The sequence below is a fragment of the Lepisosteus oculatus genome, chromosome 21 (genome assembly GCF_040954835.1).
Source record: "Lepisosteus oculatus isolate fLepOcu1 chromosome 21, fLepOcu1.hap2, whole genome shotgun sequence".
Taxonomy (NCBI): domain Eukaryota; kingdom Metazoa; phylum Chordata; class Actinopteri; order Semionotiformes; family Lepisosteidae; genus Lepisosteus; species Lepisosteus oculatus.
The window spans coordinates 1-17,103 of record NC_090716.1 but is presented as its reverse complement, the minus strand read 5'-3'; positions in this window follow the sequence as shown (position 1 = coordinate 17,103).

Sequence of the window (17,103 nt, the reverse complement as noted above, 5' to 3'; positions counted from 1 at the left end):
ATGTTTTTCAGCAGAAATAAACATGTTTCTGCAAGTTTGGTCAACCCCATGTAAGTTATGGGTCAGTAACAGCTCACTTTTCAAAACGTGTTTTTCAGCCCGAAATAAACGCGTTTTTTCAGACAGCTGTATCCCTATGTAACTGCAAGGCTCAGAAGAGCCCACACACTCAGGTCTTAACCCCAGTGTGCTGAAAGTGTCAAAACATGTTTTTCAGCAGAAATAAACATGTTTCTGCAAGTTTGGTCAACCCCATGTAACTTATGGGGCAGTAACAGCTCACTTTTCAAAACGTGTTTTTCAGCCCGTAATAAACGCGTTTTTTCAGACAGCTGTATCCCTATGTAACTGCAAGGCTCAGAAGAGCCCACACACTCAGGTCTTAACCCCAGTGTGCTGAAAGTGTCAAAACATGTTTTTCAGCAGAAATAAACATGTTTCTGCAAGTTTGGTCAACCCCATGTAACTTATGGGGCAGTAACAGCTCACTTTTCAAAACGTGTTTTTCATCCCGAAATAAACGCGTTTTTTCATACAGCTGTATCCCTATCTAACTGCAAGGTTCAGAAGAGCCCACACACTCAGGTCTTAACCCCAGTGTGCTGAAAGTGTCAAAACATGTTTTTCAGCAGAAATAAACATGTTTCTGCAAGTTTGGTCAACCCCATGTAAGTTATGGGGCAGTAACAGCTCACTTTTCAAAACGTGTTTTTCAGCCCGAAATAAACACGTTTTTTCAGACAGCTGTATCCCTATGTAACTGCAAGGCTCAGAAGAGCCCACACACTCAGGTCTTAACCCCAGTGTGCTGAAAGTGTCAAAACATGTTTTTCAGCAGAAATAAACATGTTTCTGCAAGTTTGGTCAACCCCATGTAAGTTATGGGTCAGTAACAGCTCACTTTTCAAAACGTGTTTTTCAGCCCGAAATAAACGCGTTTTTTCAGACAGCTGTATCCCTATGTAACTGCAAGGCTCAGAAGAGCCCACACACTCAGGTCTTAACCCCAGTGTGCTGAAAGTGTCAAAACATGTTTTTCAGCAGAAATAAACATGTTTCTGCAAGTTTGGTCAACCCCATGTAAGTTATGGGGCAGTAACAGCTCACTTTTCAAAACGTGTTTTTCAGCCCGAAATAAACGCGTTTTTTCAGACAGCTGTATCCCTATGTAACTGCAAGGCTCAGAAGAGCCCACACACTCAGGTCTTAACCCCAGTGTACTGAAAGTGTCAAAACATGTTTTTCAGCAGAAATAAACATGTTTCTGCAAGTTTGGTCAACCCCATGTAACTTATGGGGCAGTAACAGCTCACTTTTCAAAACGTGTTTTTCAGCCCGAAATAAACGCGTTTTTTCAGACAGCTGTATCCCTATGTAACTGCAAGGCTCAGAAGAGCCCACACACTCAGGTCTTAACCCCAGTGTGCTGAAAGTGTCAAAACATGTTTTTCAGCAGAAATAAACATGTTTCTGCAAGTTTGGTCAACCCCATGTAAGTTATGGGTCAGTAACAGCTCACTTTTCAAAACGTGTTTTTCAGCCCGAAATAAACGCGTTTTTTCAGACAGCTGTATCCCTATGTAACTGCAAGGCTCAGAAGAGCCCACACACTCAGGTCTTAACCCCAGTGTGCTGAAAGTGTCAAAACATGTTTTTCAGCAGAAATAAACATGTTTCTGCAAGTTTGGTCAACCCCATGTAAGTTATGGGTCAGTAACAGCTCACTTTTCAAAACGTGTTTTTCAGCCCGAAATAAACGCGTTTTTTCAGACAGCTGTATCCCTATGTAACTGCAAGGCTCAGAAGAGCCCACACACTCAGGTCTTAACCCCAGTGTGCTGAAAGTGTCAAAACATGTTTTTCAGCAGAAATAAACATGTTTCTGCAAGTTTGGTTAACCCCATGTAACTTATGGGGCAGTAACAGCTCACTTTTCAAAACGTGTTTTTCAGCCCGAAATAAACGCGTTTTTTCAGACAGCTGTATCCCTATGTAACTGCAAGGCTCAGAAGAGCCCACACACTCAGGTCTTAACCCCAGTGTGCTGAAAGTGTCAAAACATGTTTTTCAGCAGAAATAAACATGTTTCTGCAAGTTTGGTCAACCCCATGTAAGTTATGGGGCAGTAACAGCTCACTTTTCAAAACGTGTTTTTCAGCCCGAAATAACACGTTTTTTCAGACAGCTGTATCCCTATGTAACTGCAAGGCTCAGAAGAGCCCACACACTCAGGTCTTAACCCCAGTGTGCTGAAAGTGTCAAAACATGTTTTTCAGCAGAAATAAACATGTTTCTGCAAGTTTGGTCAACCCCATGTAAGTTATGGGTCAGTAACAGCTCACTTTTCAAAACGTGTTTTTCATCCCGAAATAAACGCGTTTTTTCAGACAGCTGTATCCCTATGTAACTGCAAGGCTCAGAAGAGCCCACACACTCAGGTCTTAACCCCAGTGTGCTGAAAGTGTCAAAACATGTTTTTCAGCAGAAATAAACATGTTTCTGCAAGTTTGGTCAACCCCATGTAAGTTATGGGTCAGTAACAGCTCACTTTTCAAAACGTGTTTTTCAGCCCGAAATAAACGCGTTTTTTCAGACAGCTGTATCCCTATGTAACTGCAAGGCTCAGAAGAGCCCACACACTCAGGTCTTAACCCCAGTGTGCTGAAAGTGTCAAAACATGTTTTTCAGCAGAAATAAACATGTTTCTGCAAGTTTGGTCAACCCCATGTAAGTTATGGGTCAGTAACAGCTCACTTTTCAAAACGTGTTTTTCAGCCCGAAATAAACGCGTTTTTTCAGACAGCTGTATCCCTATGTAACTGCAAGGCTCAGAAGAGCCCACACACTCAGGTCTTAACCCCAGTGTGCTGAAAGTGTCAAAACATGTTTTTCAGCAGAAATAAACATGTTTCTGCAAGTTTGGTCAACCCCATGTAACTTATGGGGCAGTAACAGCTCACTTTTCAAAACGTGTTTTTCAGCCCGAAATAAACGCGTTTTTTCAGACAGCTGTATCCCTATGTAACTGCAAGGCTCAGAAGAGCCCACACACTCAGGTCTTAACCCCAGTGTGCTGAAAGTGTCAAAACATGTTTTTCAGCAGAAAATAAACATGTTTCTGCAAGTTTGGTCAACCCCATGTAACTTATGGGGCAGTAACAGCTCACTTTTCAAAACGTGTTTTTCAGCCCGAAATAAACACGTTTTTTCAGACAGCTGTATCCCTATGTAACTGCAAGGCTCAGAAGAGCCCACACACTCAGGTCTTAACCCCAGTGTGCTGAAAGTGTCAAAACATGTTTTTCAGCAGAAATAAACATGTTTCTGCAAGTTTGGTCAACCCCATGTAAGTTATGGGTCAGTAACAGCTCACTTTTCAAAACGTGTTTTTCAGCCCGAAAAAAACGCGTTTTTTCAGACAGCTGTATCCCTATGTAACTGCAAGGCTCAGAAGAGCCCACACACTCAGGTCTTAACCCCAGTGTACTGAAAGTGTCAAAACATGTTTTTCAGCAGAAATAAACATGTTTCTGCAAGTTTGGTCAACCCCATGTAACTTATGGGGCAGTAACAGCTCACTTTTCAAAACGTGTTTTTCAGCCCGAAATAAACGCGTTTTTTCAGACAGCTGTATCCCTATGTAACTGCAAGGCTCAGAAGAGCCCACACACTCAGGTCTTAACCCCAGTGTGCTGAAAGTGTCAAAACATGTTTTTCAGCAGAAATAAACATGTTTCTGCAAGTTTGGTCAACCCCATGTAAGTTATGGGTCAGTAACAGCTCACTTTTCAAAACGTGTTTTTCAGCCCGAAATAAACGCGTTTTTTCAGACAGCTGTATCCCTATGTAACTGCAAGGCTCAGAAGAGCCCACACACTCAGGTCTTAACCCCAGTGTGCTGAAAGTGTCAAAACATGTTTTTCAGCAGAAATAAACATGTTTCTGCAAGTTTGGTCAACCCCATGTAAGTTATGGGTCAGTAACAGCTCACTTTTCAAAACGTGTTTTTCAGCCCGAAATAAACGCGTTTTTTCAGACAGCTGTATCCCTATGTAACTGCAAGGCTCAGAAGAGCCCACACACTCAGGTCTTAACCCCAGTGTGCTGAAAGTGTCAAAACATGTTTTTCAGCAGAAATAAACATGTTTCTGCAAGTTTGGTTAACCCCATGTAACTTATGGGGCAGTAACAGCTCACTTTTCAAAACGTGTTTTTCAGCCCGAAATAAACGCGTTTTTTCAGACAGCTGTATCCCTATGTAACTGCAAGGCTCAGAAGAGCCCACACACTCAGGTCTTAACCCCAGTGTGCTGAAAGTGTCAAAACATGTTTTTCAGCAGAAATAAACATGTTTCTGCAAGTTTGGTCAACCCCATGTAAGTTATGGGTCAGTAACAGCTCACTTTTCAAAACGTGTTTTTTCAGCCCGAAATAAACGCATTTTTTCAGACCGCTGAATCCCTATGTAACTGCAAGGCTCAGAAGAGCCCACACACTCAGCTCTTAACCCCAGTGTGCAGAAAGTGTCAAAACATGTTTTCAGCAGAAATAAACATGTTTCTGCAAGTTTGGTCAACCCCATGTAACTTATGGTGCAGAAAGAGCTCACTTTTCAAAACGTGTTTTTCAGCCCGAAATAAACGCGTTTTTTCAGACTTCAGAATCCCAATTTAACTGCAAGGCTCAGAAGAGCCCACACACTCAGCTCTTAACCCCAGTGTGCTGAAAGTGTCAAAACGTGTTTTTCAGCAGAAATAAACATGTTTCTGCAAGTGTGGTCAACCCCATGTAACTTATGGTGCAGAAACAGCGCACTTTTCAAAACGTGTTTTTCAGCCCGAAATAAACGCATTTTTTCAGACCGCTGAATCCCTATGTAACTGCAAGGCTCAGAAGAGCCCATAAAACTCAGCTCTTAACCCCAGTGTGCAGAAAGTGTCAAAACATGTTTTCAGTAGAAATAAACATGTTTCTGCAAGTGTGGTCAACCCCATGTAACTTATGGGGCAGTAACAGCACACTTTTCAAAACGTGTTTTTCAGCTAGAAATAAATGCATTTTTTCAGTCTTCAGAATCCCAATGTAATTGCAAGGCTCAGAAGAGCCCACAAACTCAGCTCTTAACCTCAGTGTGCTGAAAGTGTCAAATCGTGTTTTCAGCAGAAATACACATGTTTCTGCAAGTTTGGTCACCCCCATGTAAGTTATGGGGTAGTAACAGCACACTTTTCTAAACGTGTTTTTCAGCCCGAAATAAACGCGTTTTTTCAGACAACTGAATCCCCATGTAACTACAAGGCTCAGAAGAGCCAACACACTCAGCTCTTAACACCAGTGTGCATAAAGTGCCAAAACGTGTTTTTCAGCAGAAATAAACATGTTTCTGCAAGTGTGGTCAACCCCATGTAACTTATGGGGCAGTAACAGCACACTTTTCAAAACGTGTTTTCAGCTCGAAATAAATGCATTTTTTCAGGCTTCAGAATCCCAATGTAACTGCAAGGCTCAGAAGAGCCCACAAACTCAGCTCTTAACCTCAGTGTGCTGAAAGTGTCAAAACGTGCTTTTCAGCAGAAATAAACATGTTTCTGCAAGTGTGGTCAACCCCATGTAACTTATGGGGCAGTAACAGCACACTTTTCAAAACGTGTTTTTCAGCCCGAAATAAACACATTTTTTCAGACCGCTGAATCCCTATGTAACTGCAAGGCTCAGAAGAGCCACAAACTCAGCTCTTAACCTCAGTGTGCTGAAAGTGTCAAATCTTGTTTTTCAGCAGAGATAAACATGTTTCTGCAGGTTTGGTCACCCCCATGTAAGTTATGGGGCAGTAACAGCACATTTTTCAAAATGTGTTTTTCAGCCCGAAATAAACGCATTTTTTCAGACATCAGAATCCCCATGTAACTGCAAGGCTCAGAAGAGCCCACACACTCAGCTCTTAACCCCAGTGTGCTGAAAGTGTCAAAACGTGTTTTCCAGCAGAAATAAACATGTTTCTGCAAGTTTGGTCAACTCCATGTAAGTTATGGGGCAGTAACAGCTCACTTTTCAAAACGTGTTTTTCAGGCCGAAATAAACGCGTTTTTTCAGACTTCAGAATTCCAATGTAACTGCAAGGCTCAGAAGAGCCAACACACTCAGCTCTTAACCCCATTGTGCAGAAAGTGCCAAAACGTGTTTTTCAGCAGAAATAAACATGTTTCCGCAAGTTTGGTCAACCCCATGTAAGTTATGGGGCAGTAACAGCACACTTTTCAAAACGTGTTTTTCAGCACGAAATAAACGCGTTTTTTCAGACTTCAGAATTCCAATGTAACTGCAAGGCTCAGAAGAGCCCACACACTCAGCTCTTAACCCCAGTGTGCTGAAATTGTCAAAACGTGTTTTTCAGCAGAAATAAACATGTTTCTGCAAGTTTGGTCAACCCCATGTAACTTATAGGGCAGTAACAGCACACTTTTCAAAACGTGTTTTTCAGCCCGAAATAAACGCATTTTTTCAGACCGCTGAATCCCTATGTAACTGCAAGGCTCAGAAGAGCCCACACACTCAGCTCTTAACCCCATTGTGCAGAAGGTGTCAAAACGTGTTTTTCAGCAGAAAAAAACATGTTTCTGCAAGTTTGGTCAACCCCATGTAACTTATGGGGCAGTAACAGCTCACTTTTCAAAACGTGTTTTTCAGCCCGAAATAAACGCGTTTTTTCAGACAGCTGTATCCCTATGTAACTGCAAGGCTCAGAAGAGCCCACAAACTCAGGTCTTAACCCCAGTGTGCTGAAAGTGTCAAAACATGTTTTTCAGCAGAAATAAACATGTTTCTGCAAGGTTGGTCAACCCCATGTAACTTATGGGGCAGTAACAGCTCACTTTTCAAAACGTGTTTTTCAGCCCGAAATAAACACGTTTTTTCAGACAGCTGTATCCCTATGTAACTGCAAGGCTCAGAAGAGCCCACACACTCAGGTCTTAACCCCAGTGTGCTGAAAGTGTCAAAACATGTTTTTCAGCAGAAATAAACATGTTTCTGCAAGTTTGGTCAACCCCATGTAAGTTATGGGTCAGTAACAGCTCACTTTTCAAAACGTGTTTTTCAGCCCGAAATAAACGCGTTTTTTCAGACAGCTGTATCCCTAAGTAACTGCAAGGCTCAGAAGAGCCCACACACTCAGGTCTTAACCCCAGTGTGCTGAAAGTGTCAAAACATGTTTTTCAGCAGAAATAAACATGTTTCTGCAAGTTTGGTCAACCCCATGTAAGTTATGGGTCAGTAACAGCTCACTTTTCAAAACGTGTTTTTCAGCCCGAAATAAACGCGTTTTTTCAGACAGCTGTATCCCTATGTAACTGCAAGGCTCAGAAGAGCCCACACACTCAGGTCTTAACCCCAGTGTGCTGAAAGTGTCAAAACATGTTTTTCAGCAGAAATAAACATGTTTCTGCAAGTTTGGTCAACCCCATGTAAGTTATGGGTCAGTAACAGCTCACTTTTCAAAACGTGTTTTTCAGCCCGAAATAAACGCGTTTTTTCAGACAGCTGTATCCCTATGTAACTGCAAGGCTCAGAAGAGCCCACACACTCAGGTCTTAACCCCAGTGTGCTGAAAGTGTCAAAACATGTTTTTCAGCAGAAACAAACATGTTTCTGCAAGTTTGGTCAACCCCATGTAACTTATGGGGCAGTAACAGCTCACTTTTCAAAACGTGTTTTTCAGCCCGAAATAAACGCGTTTTTTCAGACAGCTGTATCCCTATGTAACTGCAAGGCTCAGAAGAGCCCACACACTCAGGTCTTAACCCCAGTGTGCTGAAAGTGTCAAAACATGTTTTTCAGCAGAAATAAACATGTTTCTGCAAGTTTGGTCAACCCCATGTAACTTATGGGGCAGTAACAGCTCACTTTTCAAAACGTGTTTTTCAGCCCGTAATAAACGCGTTTTTTCAGACAGCTGTATCCCTATGTAACTGCAAGGCTCAGAAGAGCCCACACACTCAGGTCTTAACCCCAGTGTGCTGAAAGTGTCAAAACATGTTTTTCAGCAGAAATAAACATGTTTCTGCAAGTTTGGTCAACCCCATGTAACTTATGGGGCAGTAACAGCTCACTTTTCAAAACGTGTTTTTCATCCCGAAATAAACGCGTTTTTTCATACAGCTGTATCCCTATCTAACTGCAAGGTTCAGAAGAGCCCACACACTCAGGTCTTAACCCCAGTGTGCTGAAAGTGTCAAAACATGTTTTTCAGCAGAAATAAACATGTTTCTGCAAGTTTGGTCAACCCCATGTAAGTTATGGGGCAGTAACAGCTCACTTTTCAAAACGTGTTTTTCAGCCCGAAATAAACACGTTTTTTCAGACAGCTGTATCCCTATGTAACTGCAAGGCTCAGAAGAGCCCACACACTCAGGTCTTAACCCCAGTGTGCTGAAAGTGTCAAAACATGTTTTTCAGCAGAAATAAACATGTTTCTGCAAGTTTGGTCAACCCCATGTAAGTTATGGGTCAGTAACAGCTCACTTTTCAAAACGTGTTTTTCAGCCCGAAATAAACGCGTTTTTTCAGACAGCTGTATCCCTATGTAACTGCAAGGCTCAGAAGAGCCCCACACACTCAGGTCTTAACCCCAGTGTGCTGAAAGTGTCAAAACATGTTTTTCAGCAGAAAATAAACATGTTTCTGCAAGTTTGGTCAACCCCATGTAAGTTATGGGTCAGTTACAGCTCACTTTTCAAAACGTGTTTTTCAGCCCGAAATAAACGCGTTTTTTTCAGACAGCTGTATCCCTATGTAACTGCAAGGCTCAGAAGAGCCCACACACTCAGGTCTTAACCCCAGTGTGCTGAAGTGTCAAAACATGTTTTTCAGCAGAAATAAACATGTTTCTGCAAGTTTGGTCAACCCCATGTAACTTATGGGGCAGTAACAGCTCACTTTTCAAAACGTGTTTTTCAGCCCGAAATAAACGCGTTTTTTTCAGACAGCTGTATCCCTATGTAACTGCAAGGCTCAGAAGAGCCCACACACTCAGGTCTTAACCCCAGTGTGCTGAAAGTGTCAAAACATGTTTTTCAGCAGAAATAAACATGTTTCTGCAAGTTTGGTCAACCCCATGTAACTTATGGGGCAGTAACAGCTCACTTTTCAAAACGTGTTTTTCAGCCCGAAATAAACACGTTTTTTCAGACAGCTGTATCCCTATGTAACTGCAAGGCTCAGAAGAGCCCACACACTCAGGTCTTAACCCCAGTGTGCTGAAAGTGTCAAAACATGTTTTTCAGCAGAAAATAAACATGTTTCTGCAAGTTTGGTCAACCCCATGTAAGTTATGGGTCAGTAACAGCTCACTTTTCAAAACGTGTTTTTCAGCCCGAAATAAACGCGTTTTTTCAGACAGCTGTATCCCTATGTAACTGCAAGGCTCAGAAGAGCCCACACACTCAGGTCTTAACCCCAGTGTGCTGAAAGTGTCAAAACATGTTTTTCAGCAGAAATAAACATGTTTCTGCAAGTTTGGTCAACCCCATGTAAGTTATGGGTCAGTAACAGCTCACTTTTCAAAACGTGTTTTTCAGCCCGAAATAAACGCGTTTTTTCAGACAGCTGTATCCCTATGTAACTGCAAGGGCTCAGAAGAGCCCACACACTCAGGTCTTAACCCCAGTGTGCTGAAAGTGTCAAAACATGTTTTTCAGCAGAAATAAACATGTTTCTGCAAGTTTGGTCAACCCCATGTAACTTATGGGGCAGTAACAGCTCACTTTTCAAAACGTGTTTTTCAGCCCGAAATAAACGCGTTTTTTCAGACAGCTGTATCCCTATGTAACTGCAAGGCTCAGAAGAGCCCACACACTCAGGTCTTAACCCCACTGTGCTGAAAGTGTCAAAACATGTTTTTCAGCAGAAATAAACATGTTTCTGCAAGTTTGGTCAACCCCATGTAACTTATGGGGCAGTAACAGCTCACTTTTCAAAACGTGTTTTTCAGCCCGAAATAAACGCGTTTTTTCAGACAGCTGTATCCCTATGTAACTGCAAGGCTCAGAAGAGCCCACACACTCAGGTCTTAACCCCAGTGTGCTGAAAGTGTCAAAACATGTTTTTCAGCAGAAATAAACATGTTTCTGCAAGTTTGGTCAACCCCATGTAACTTATGGGGCAGTAACAGCTCACTTTTCAAAACGTGTTTTTCAGCCCGAAATAAACACGTTTTTCAGACAGCTGTATCCCTATGTAACTGCAAGGCTCAGAAGAGCCCACACACTCAGGTCTTAACCCCAGTGTGCTGAAAGTGTCAAAACATGTTTTTCAGCAGAAATAAACATGTTTCTGCAAGTTTGGTCAACCCCATGTAAGTTATGGGTCAGTAACAGCTCACTTTTCAAAACGTGTTTTTCAGCACGAAATAAACGCGTTTTTTCAGACAGCTGTATCCCTATGTAACTGCAAGGCTCAGAAGAGCCCACACACTCAGGTCTTAACCCCAGTGTGCTGAAAGTGTCAAAACATGTTTTTCAGCAGAAATAAACATGTTTCTGCAAGTTTGGTCAACCCCATGTAAGTTATGGGGCAGTAACAGCTCACTTTTCAAAACGTGTTTTTCAGCCCGAAATAAACGCGTTTTTTCAGACAGCTGTATCCCTATGTAACTGCAAGGCTCAGAAGAGCCCACACACTCAGGTCTTAACCCCAGTGTGCTGAAAGTGTCAAAACATGTTTTTCAGCAGAAATAAACATGTTTCTGCAAGTTTGGTCAACCCCATGTAAGTTATGGGTCAGTAACAGCTCACTTTTCAAAACGTGTTTTTCAGCCCGAAAATAAACGCGTTTTTTCAGACAGCTGTATCCCTATGTAACTGCAAGGCTCAGAAGAGCCCACACACTCAGGTCTTAACCCCAGTGTGCTGAAAGTGTCAAAACATGTTTTTCAGCAGAAATAAACATGTTTCTGCAAGTTTGGTCAACCCCATGTAAGTTATGGGTCAGTAACAGCTCACTTTTCAAAACGTGTTTTTCAGCCCGAAATAAACGCGTTTTTCAGACAGCTGTATCCCTATGTAACTCCAAGGCTCAGAAGAGCCCACACACTCAGGTCTTAACCCCAGTGTGCTGAAAGTGTCCAAAACATGTTTTTCAGCAGAAATAAACATGTTTCTGCAAGTTTGGTTAACCCCATGTAACTTATGGGGCAGGTAACAGCTCACTTTTCAAAACGTGTTTTTCAGCCCGAAATAAACGCGTTTTTTCAGACAGCTGTATCCCTATGTAACTGCAAGGCTCAGAAGAGCCCACACACTCAGGTCTTAACCCCAGTGTGCTGAAAGTGTCAAAACATGTTTTTCAGCAGAAATAAACATGTTTCTGCAAGTTTGGTCAACCCCATGTAAGTTATGGGGCAGTAACAGCTCACTTTTCAAAACGTGTTTTTCAGCCCGAAATAACACGTTTTTTCAGACAGCTGTATCCCTATGTAACTGCAAGGCTCAGAAGAGCCCACACACTCAGGTCTTAACCCCAGTGTGCTGAAAGTGTCAAAACATGTTTTTCAGCAGAAATAAACATGTTTCTGCAAGTTTGGTCAACCCCATGTAAGTTATGGGTCAGTAACAGCTCACTTTTCAAAACGTGTTTTTCAGCCCGAAATAAACGCGTTTTTCAGACAGCTGTATCCCTATGTAACTGCAAGGCTCAGAAGAGCCCACACACTCAGGTCTTAACCCCAGTGTGCTGAAAGTGTCAAAACATGTTTTTCAGCAGAAATAAACATGTTTCTGCAAGTTTGGTCAACCCCATGTAAGTTATGGGTCAGTAACAGCTCACTTTTCAAAACGTGTTTTTCAGCCCGAAATAAACGCGTTTTTCAGACAGCTGTATCCCTATGTAACTGCAAGGCTCAGAAGAGCCCACACACTCAGGTCTTAACCCCAGTGTGCTGAAAGTGTCAAAACATGTTTTTCAGCAGAAATAAACATGTTTCTGCAAGTTTGGTCAACCCCATGTAACTTATGGGGCAGTAACAGCTCACTTTTCAAAACGTGTTTTTCAGCCCGAAATAAACGCGTTTTTTCAGACAGCTGTATCCCTATGTAACTGCAAGGCTCAGAAGAGCCCACACACTCAGGTCTTAACCCCAGTGTGCTGAAAGTGTCAAAACATGTTTTTTCAGCAGAAATAAACATGTTTCTGCAAGTTTGGTCAACCCCATGTAACTTATGGGGCAGTAAACAGCTCACTTTTCAAAACGTGTTTTTCAGCCCGAAATAAACACGTTTTTTCAGACAGCTGTATCCCTATGTAACTGCAAGGCTCAGAAGAGCCCACACACTCAGGTCTTAACCCCAGTGTGCTGAAAGTGTCAAAACATGTTTTTCAGCAGAAATAAACATGTTTCTGCAAGTTTGGTCAACCCCATGTAAGTTATGGGTCAGTAACAGCTCACTTTTCAAAACGTGTTTTCAGCCCGAAAAAAACGCGTTTTTTCAGACAGCTGTATCCCTATGTAACTGCAAGGGCTCAGAAGAGCCCACACACTCAGGTCTTAACCCCAGTGTACTGAAAGTGTCAAAACATGTTTTTCAGCAGAAATAAACATGTTTCTGCAAGTTTGGTCAACCCCATGTAACTTATGGGGCAGTAACAGCTCACTTTTCAAAACGTGTTTTTCAGCCCGAAATAAACGCGTTTTTTCAGACAGCTGTATCCCTATGTAACTGCAAGGCTCAGAAGAGCCCACACACTCAGGTCTTAACCCCAGTGTGCTGAAAGTGTCAAAACATGTTTTTCAGCAGAAATAAACATGTTTCTGCAAGTTTGGTCAACCCCATGTAAGTTATGGGTCAGTAACAGCTCACTTTTCAAAACGTGTTTTTCAGCCCGAAATAAACGCGTTTTTCAGACAGCTGTATCCCTATGTAACTGCAAGGCTCAGAAGAGCCCACACACTCAGGTCTTAACCCCAGTGTGCTGAAAGTGTCAAAACATGTTTTTCAGCAGAAATAAACATGTTTTCTGCAAGTTTGGTTAACCCCATGTAACTTATGGGGCAGTAACAGCTCACTTTTCAAAACGTGTTTTTCAGCCCGAAATAAACGCGTTTTTTCAGACAGCTGTATCCCTATGTAACTGCAAGGCTCAGAAGAGCCCACACACTCAGGTCTTAACCCCAGTGTGCTGAAAGTGTCAAAACATGTTTTTCAGCAGAAATAAACATGTTTCTGCAAGTTTGGTCAACCCCATGTAAGTTATGGGTCAGTAACAGCTCACTTTTCAAAACGTGTTTTTCAGCCTGAAATAAACGCGTTTTTTCAGACAGCTGTATCCCTATGTAACTGCAAGGCTCAGAAGAGCCCACACACTCAGGTCTTAACCCCAGTGTGCTGAAAGTGTCAAAACATGTTTTTCAGCAGAAATAAACATGTTTCTGCAAGTTTGGTCAACCCATGTAACTTATGGGGCAGTAACAGCTCACTTTTCAAACGTGTTTTTCAGCCCGAAATAAACGCGTTTTTTCAGACAGCTGTATCCCTATGTAACTGCAAGGTTCAGAGAGCCCACACACTCAGGTCTTAACCCCAGTGTGCTGAAAGTGTCTAAACATGTTTTTCAGCAGAAATAAACATGTTTCTGCAAGTTTGGTCAACCCCATGTAAGTTATGGGTCAGTAACAGCTCACTTTTCAAAACGTGTTTTTCAGCCCGAAATAAACACGTTTTTTCAGACAGCTGTATCCCTATGTAACTGCAAGGCTCAGAAGAGCCCACACACTCAGGTCTTAACCCCAGTGTGCTGAAAGTGTCAAAACATGTTTTCAGCAGAAATAAACATGTTTCTGCAAGTTTGGTCAACCCCATGTAAGTTATGGGGCAGTAACAGCTCACTTTTCAAAACGTGTTTTTCAGCCCGAAATAAACGCGGTTTTTCAGACAGCTGTATCCCTATGTAACTGCAAGGCTCAGAAGAGCCCACACACTCAGGTCTTAACCCCAGTGTACTGAAAGTGTCAAAACATGTTTTTCAGCAGAAATAAACATGTTTCTGCAAGTTTGGTCAACCCCATGTAACTTATGGGGCAGTAACAGCTCACTTTTCAAAACGTGTTTTTCAGCCCGAAATAAACGCGTTTTTTCAGACAGCTGTATCCCTATGTAACTGCAAGGCTCAGAAGAGCCCACACACTCAGGTCTTAACCCCAGTGTGCTGAAAGTGTCAAAACATGTTTTTCAGCAGAAATAAACATGTTTCTGCAAGTTTGGTCAACCCCATGTAAGTTATGGGTCAGTAACAGCTCACTTTTCAAAACGTGTTTTTCAGCCCGAAATAAACGCGTTTTTTCAGACAGCTGTATCCCTATGTAACTGCAAGGCTCAGAAGAGCCCACACACTCAGGTCTTAACCCCAGTGTGCTGAAAGTGTCAAAACATGTTTTTCAGCAGAAATAAACATGTTTCTGCAAGTTTGGTCAACCCCATGTAAGTTATGGGTCAGTAACAGCTCACTTTTCAAAACGTGTTTTTCAGCCCGAAATAAACGCGTTTTTTCAGACAGCTGTATCCCTATGTAAACTGCAAGGCTCAGAAGAGCCCACACACTCAGGTCTTAACCCCAGTGTGCTGAAAGTGTCAAAACATGTTTTTCAGCAGAAATAAACATGTTTCTGCAAGTTTGGTTAACCCCATGTAACTTATGGGGCAGTAACAGCTCACTTTTCAAAACGTGTTTTTCAGCCCGAAATAAACGCGTTTTTTCAGACAGCTGTATCCCTATGTAACTGCAAGGCTCAGAAGAGCCCACACACTCAGGTCTTAACCCCAGTGTGCTGAAAGTGTCAAAACATGTTTTTCAGCAGAAATAAACATGTTTCTGCAAGTTTGGTCAACCCCATGTAAGTTATGGGTCAGTAACAGCTCACTTTTCAAAACGTGTTTTTCAGCCTGAAATAAACGCGTTTTTCAGACAGCTGTATCCCTATGTAACTGCAAGGCTCAGAAGAGCCCACACACTCAGGTCTTAACCCCAGTGTGCTGAAAGTGTCAAAACATGTTTTTCAGCAGAAAATAAACATGTTTCTGCAAGTTTGGTCAACCCCATGTAACTTATGGGGCAGTAACAGCTCACTTTTCAAAACGTGTTTTCAGCCCGAAATAAATGCGTTTTTTCAGACAGCTGTATCCCTATGTAACTGCAAGGTTCAGAAGAGCCCACACACTCAGGTCTTAACCCCAGTGTGCTGAAAGTGTCTAAACATGTTTTTCAGCAGAAATAAACATGTTTCTGCAAGTTTGGTCAACCCCATGTAAGTTATGGGTCAGTAACAGCTCACTTTTTCAAAACGTGTTTTTCAGCCCGAAATAAACCACGTTTTTCAGACAGCTGTATCCCTATGTAACTGCAAGGCTCAGAAGAGCCCACACACTCAGGTCTTAACCCCAGTGTGCTGAAAGTGTCAAAACATGTTTTTCAGCAGAAATAAACATGTTTCTGCCAAGTTTGGTTAACCCCAGTAAGTTATGGGTCAGTAACAGCTCACTTTTCAAAACGTGTTTTTCAGCCCGAAATAAACACGTTTTTTCAGACAGCTGTATCCCTATGTAACTGCAAGGCTCAGAAGAGCCCACACACTCAGGTCTTAACCCCACTGTGCTGAAAGTGTCAAAACATGTTTTTCAGCAGAAATAAACATGTTTCTGCAAGTTTGGTCAACCCCATGTAAGTTATGGGTCAGTAACAGCTCAGTTTTCAAAACGTGTTTTTCAGCCCGAAATAAACGCGTTTTTTCAGACAGCTGTATCCCTATGTAACTGCAAGGCTCAGAAGAGCCCACACACTCAGGTCTTAACCCCACTGTGCTGAAAGTGTCAAAACATGTTTTTCAGCAGAAATAAACATGTTTCTGCAAGTTTGGTCAACCCCATGTAAGTTATGGGTCAGTAACAGCTCACTTTTCAAAACGTGTTTTTCAGCCCGAAATAAACGCGTTTTTCAGACAGCTGTATCCCTATGTAACTGCAAGGCTCAGAAGAGCCCACACACTCAGGTCTTAACCCCAGTGTGCTGAAAGTGTCAAAACATGTTTTTCAGCAGAAATAAACATGTTTCTGCAAGTTTGGTCAACCCCATGTAAGTTATGGGTCAGTAACAGCTCACTTTTCAAAACGTGTTTTTCAGCCCGAAATAAACGCGTTTTTTCAGACAGCTGTATCCCTATGTAACTGCAAGGCTCAGAAGAGCCCACACACTCAGGTCTTAACCCCAGTGTGCTGAAAGTGTCAAAACATGTTTTTCAGCAGAAATAAACATGTTTCTGCAAGTTTGGTCAACCCCATGTAAGTTATGGGTCAGTAACAGCTCACTTTTCAAAACGTGTTTTTCAGCCCGAAATAAACGCGTTTTTTCAGACAGCTGTATCCCTATGTAACTGCAAGGCTCAGAAGAGCCCACACACTCAGGTCTTAACCCCAGTGTGCTGAAAGTGTCAAAACATGTTTTTCAGCAGAAATAAACATGTTTCTGCAAGTTTGGTCAACCCCATGTAAGTTATGGGCAGTAACAGCTCACTTTTCAAAACGTGTTTTTCAGCCCGAAATAAACGCGTTTTTTCAGACAGCTGTATCCCTATGTAACTGCAAGGCTCAGAAGAGCCCACACACTCAGGTCTTAACCCCAGTGTGCTGAAAGTGTCAAAACATGTTTTTCAGCAGAAATAAACATGTTTCTGCAAGTTTGGTCAACCCCATGTAAGTTATGGGTCAGTAACAGCTCACTTTTCAAAACGTGTTTTTCAGCCCGAAAATAAACGCGTTTTTTCAGACAGCTGTATCCCTATGTAACTGCAAGGCTCAGAAGAGCCCACACACTCAGGTCTTAACCCCAGTGTGCTGAAAGTGTCAAAACATGTTTTTCAGCAGAAATAAACATGTTTCTGCAAGTTTGGTCAACCCCATGTAAGTATGGGTCAGTAACAGCTCACTTTTCAAAACGTGTTTTCAGCCGAAATAAACGCGTTTTTTCAGACAGCTGTATCCCTATGTAACTGCAAGGCTCAGAAGAGCCCAACACACTCAGGTCTGAACCCAGGTGTGCTGAAAGTGTCGCAAAACATGTTTT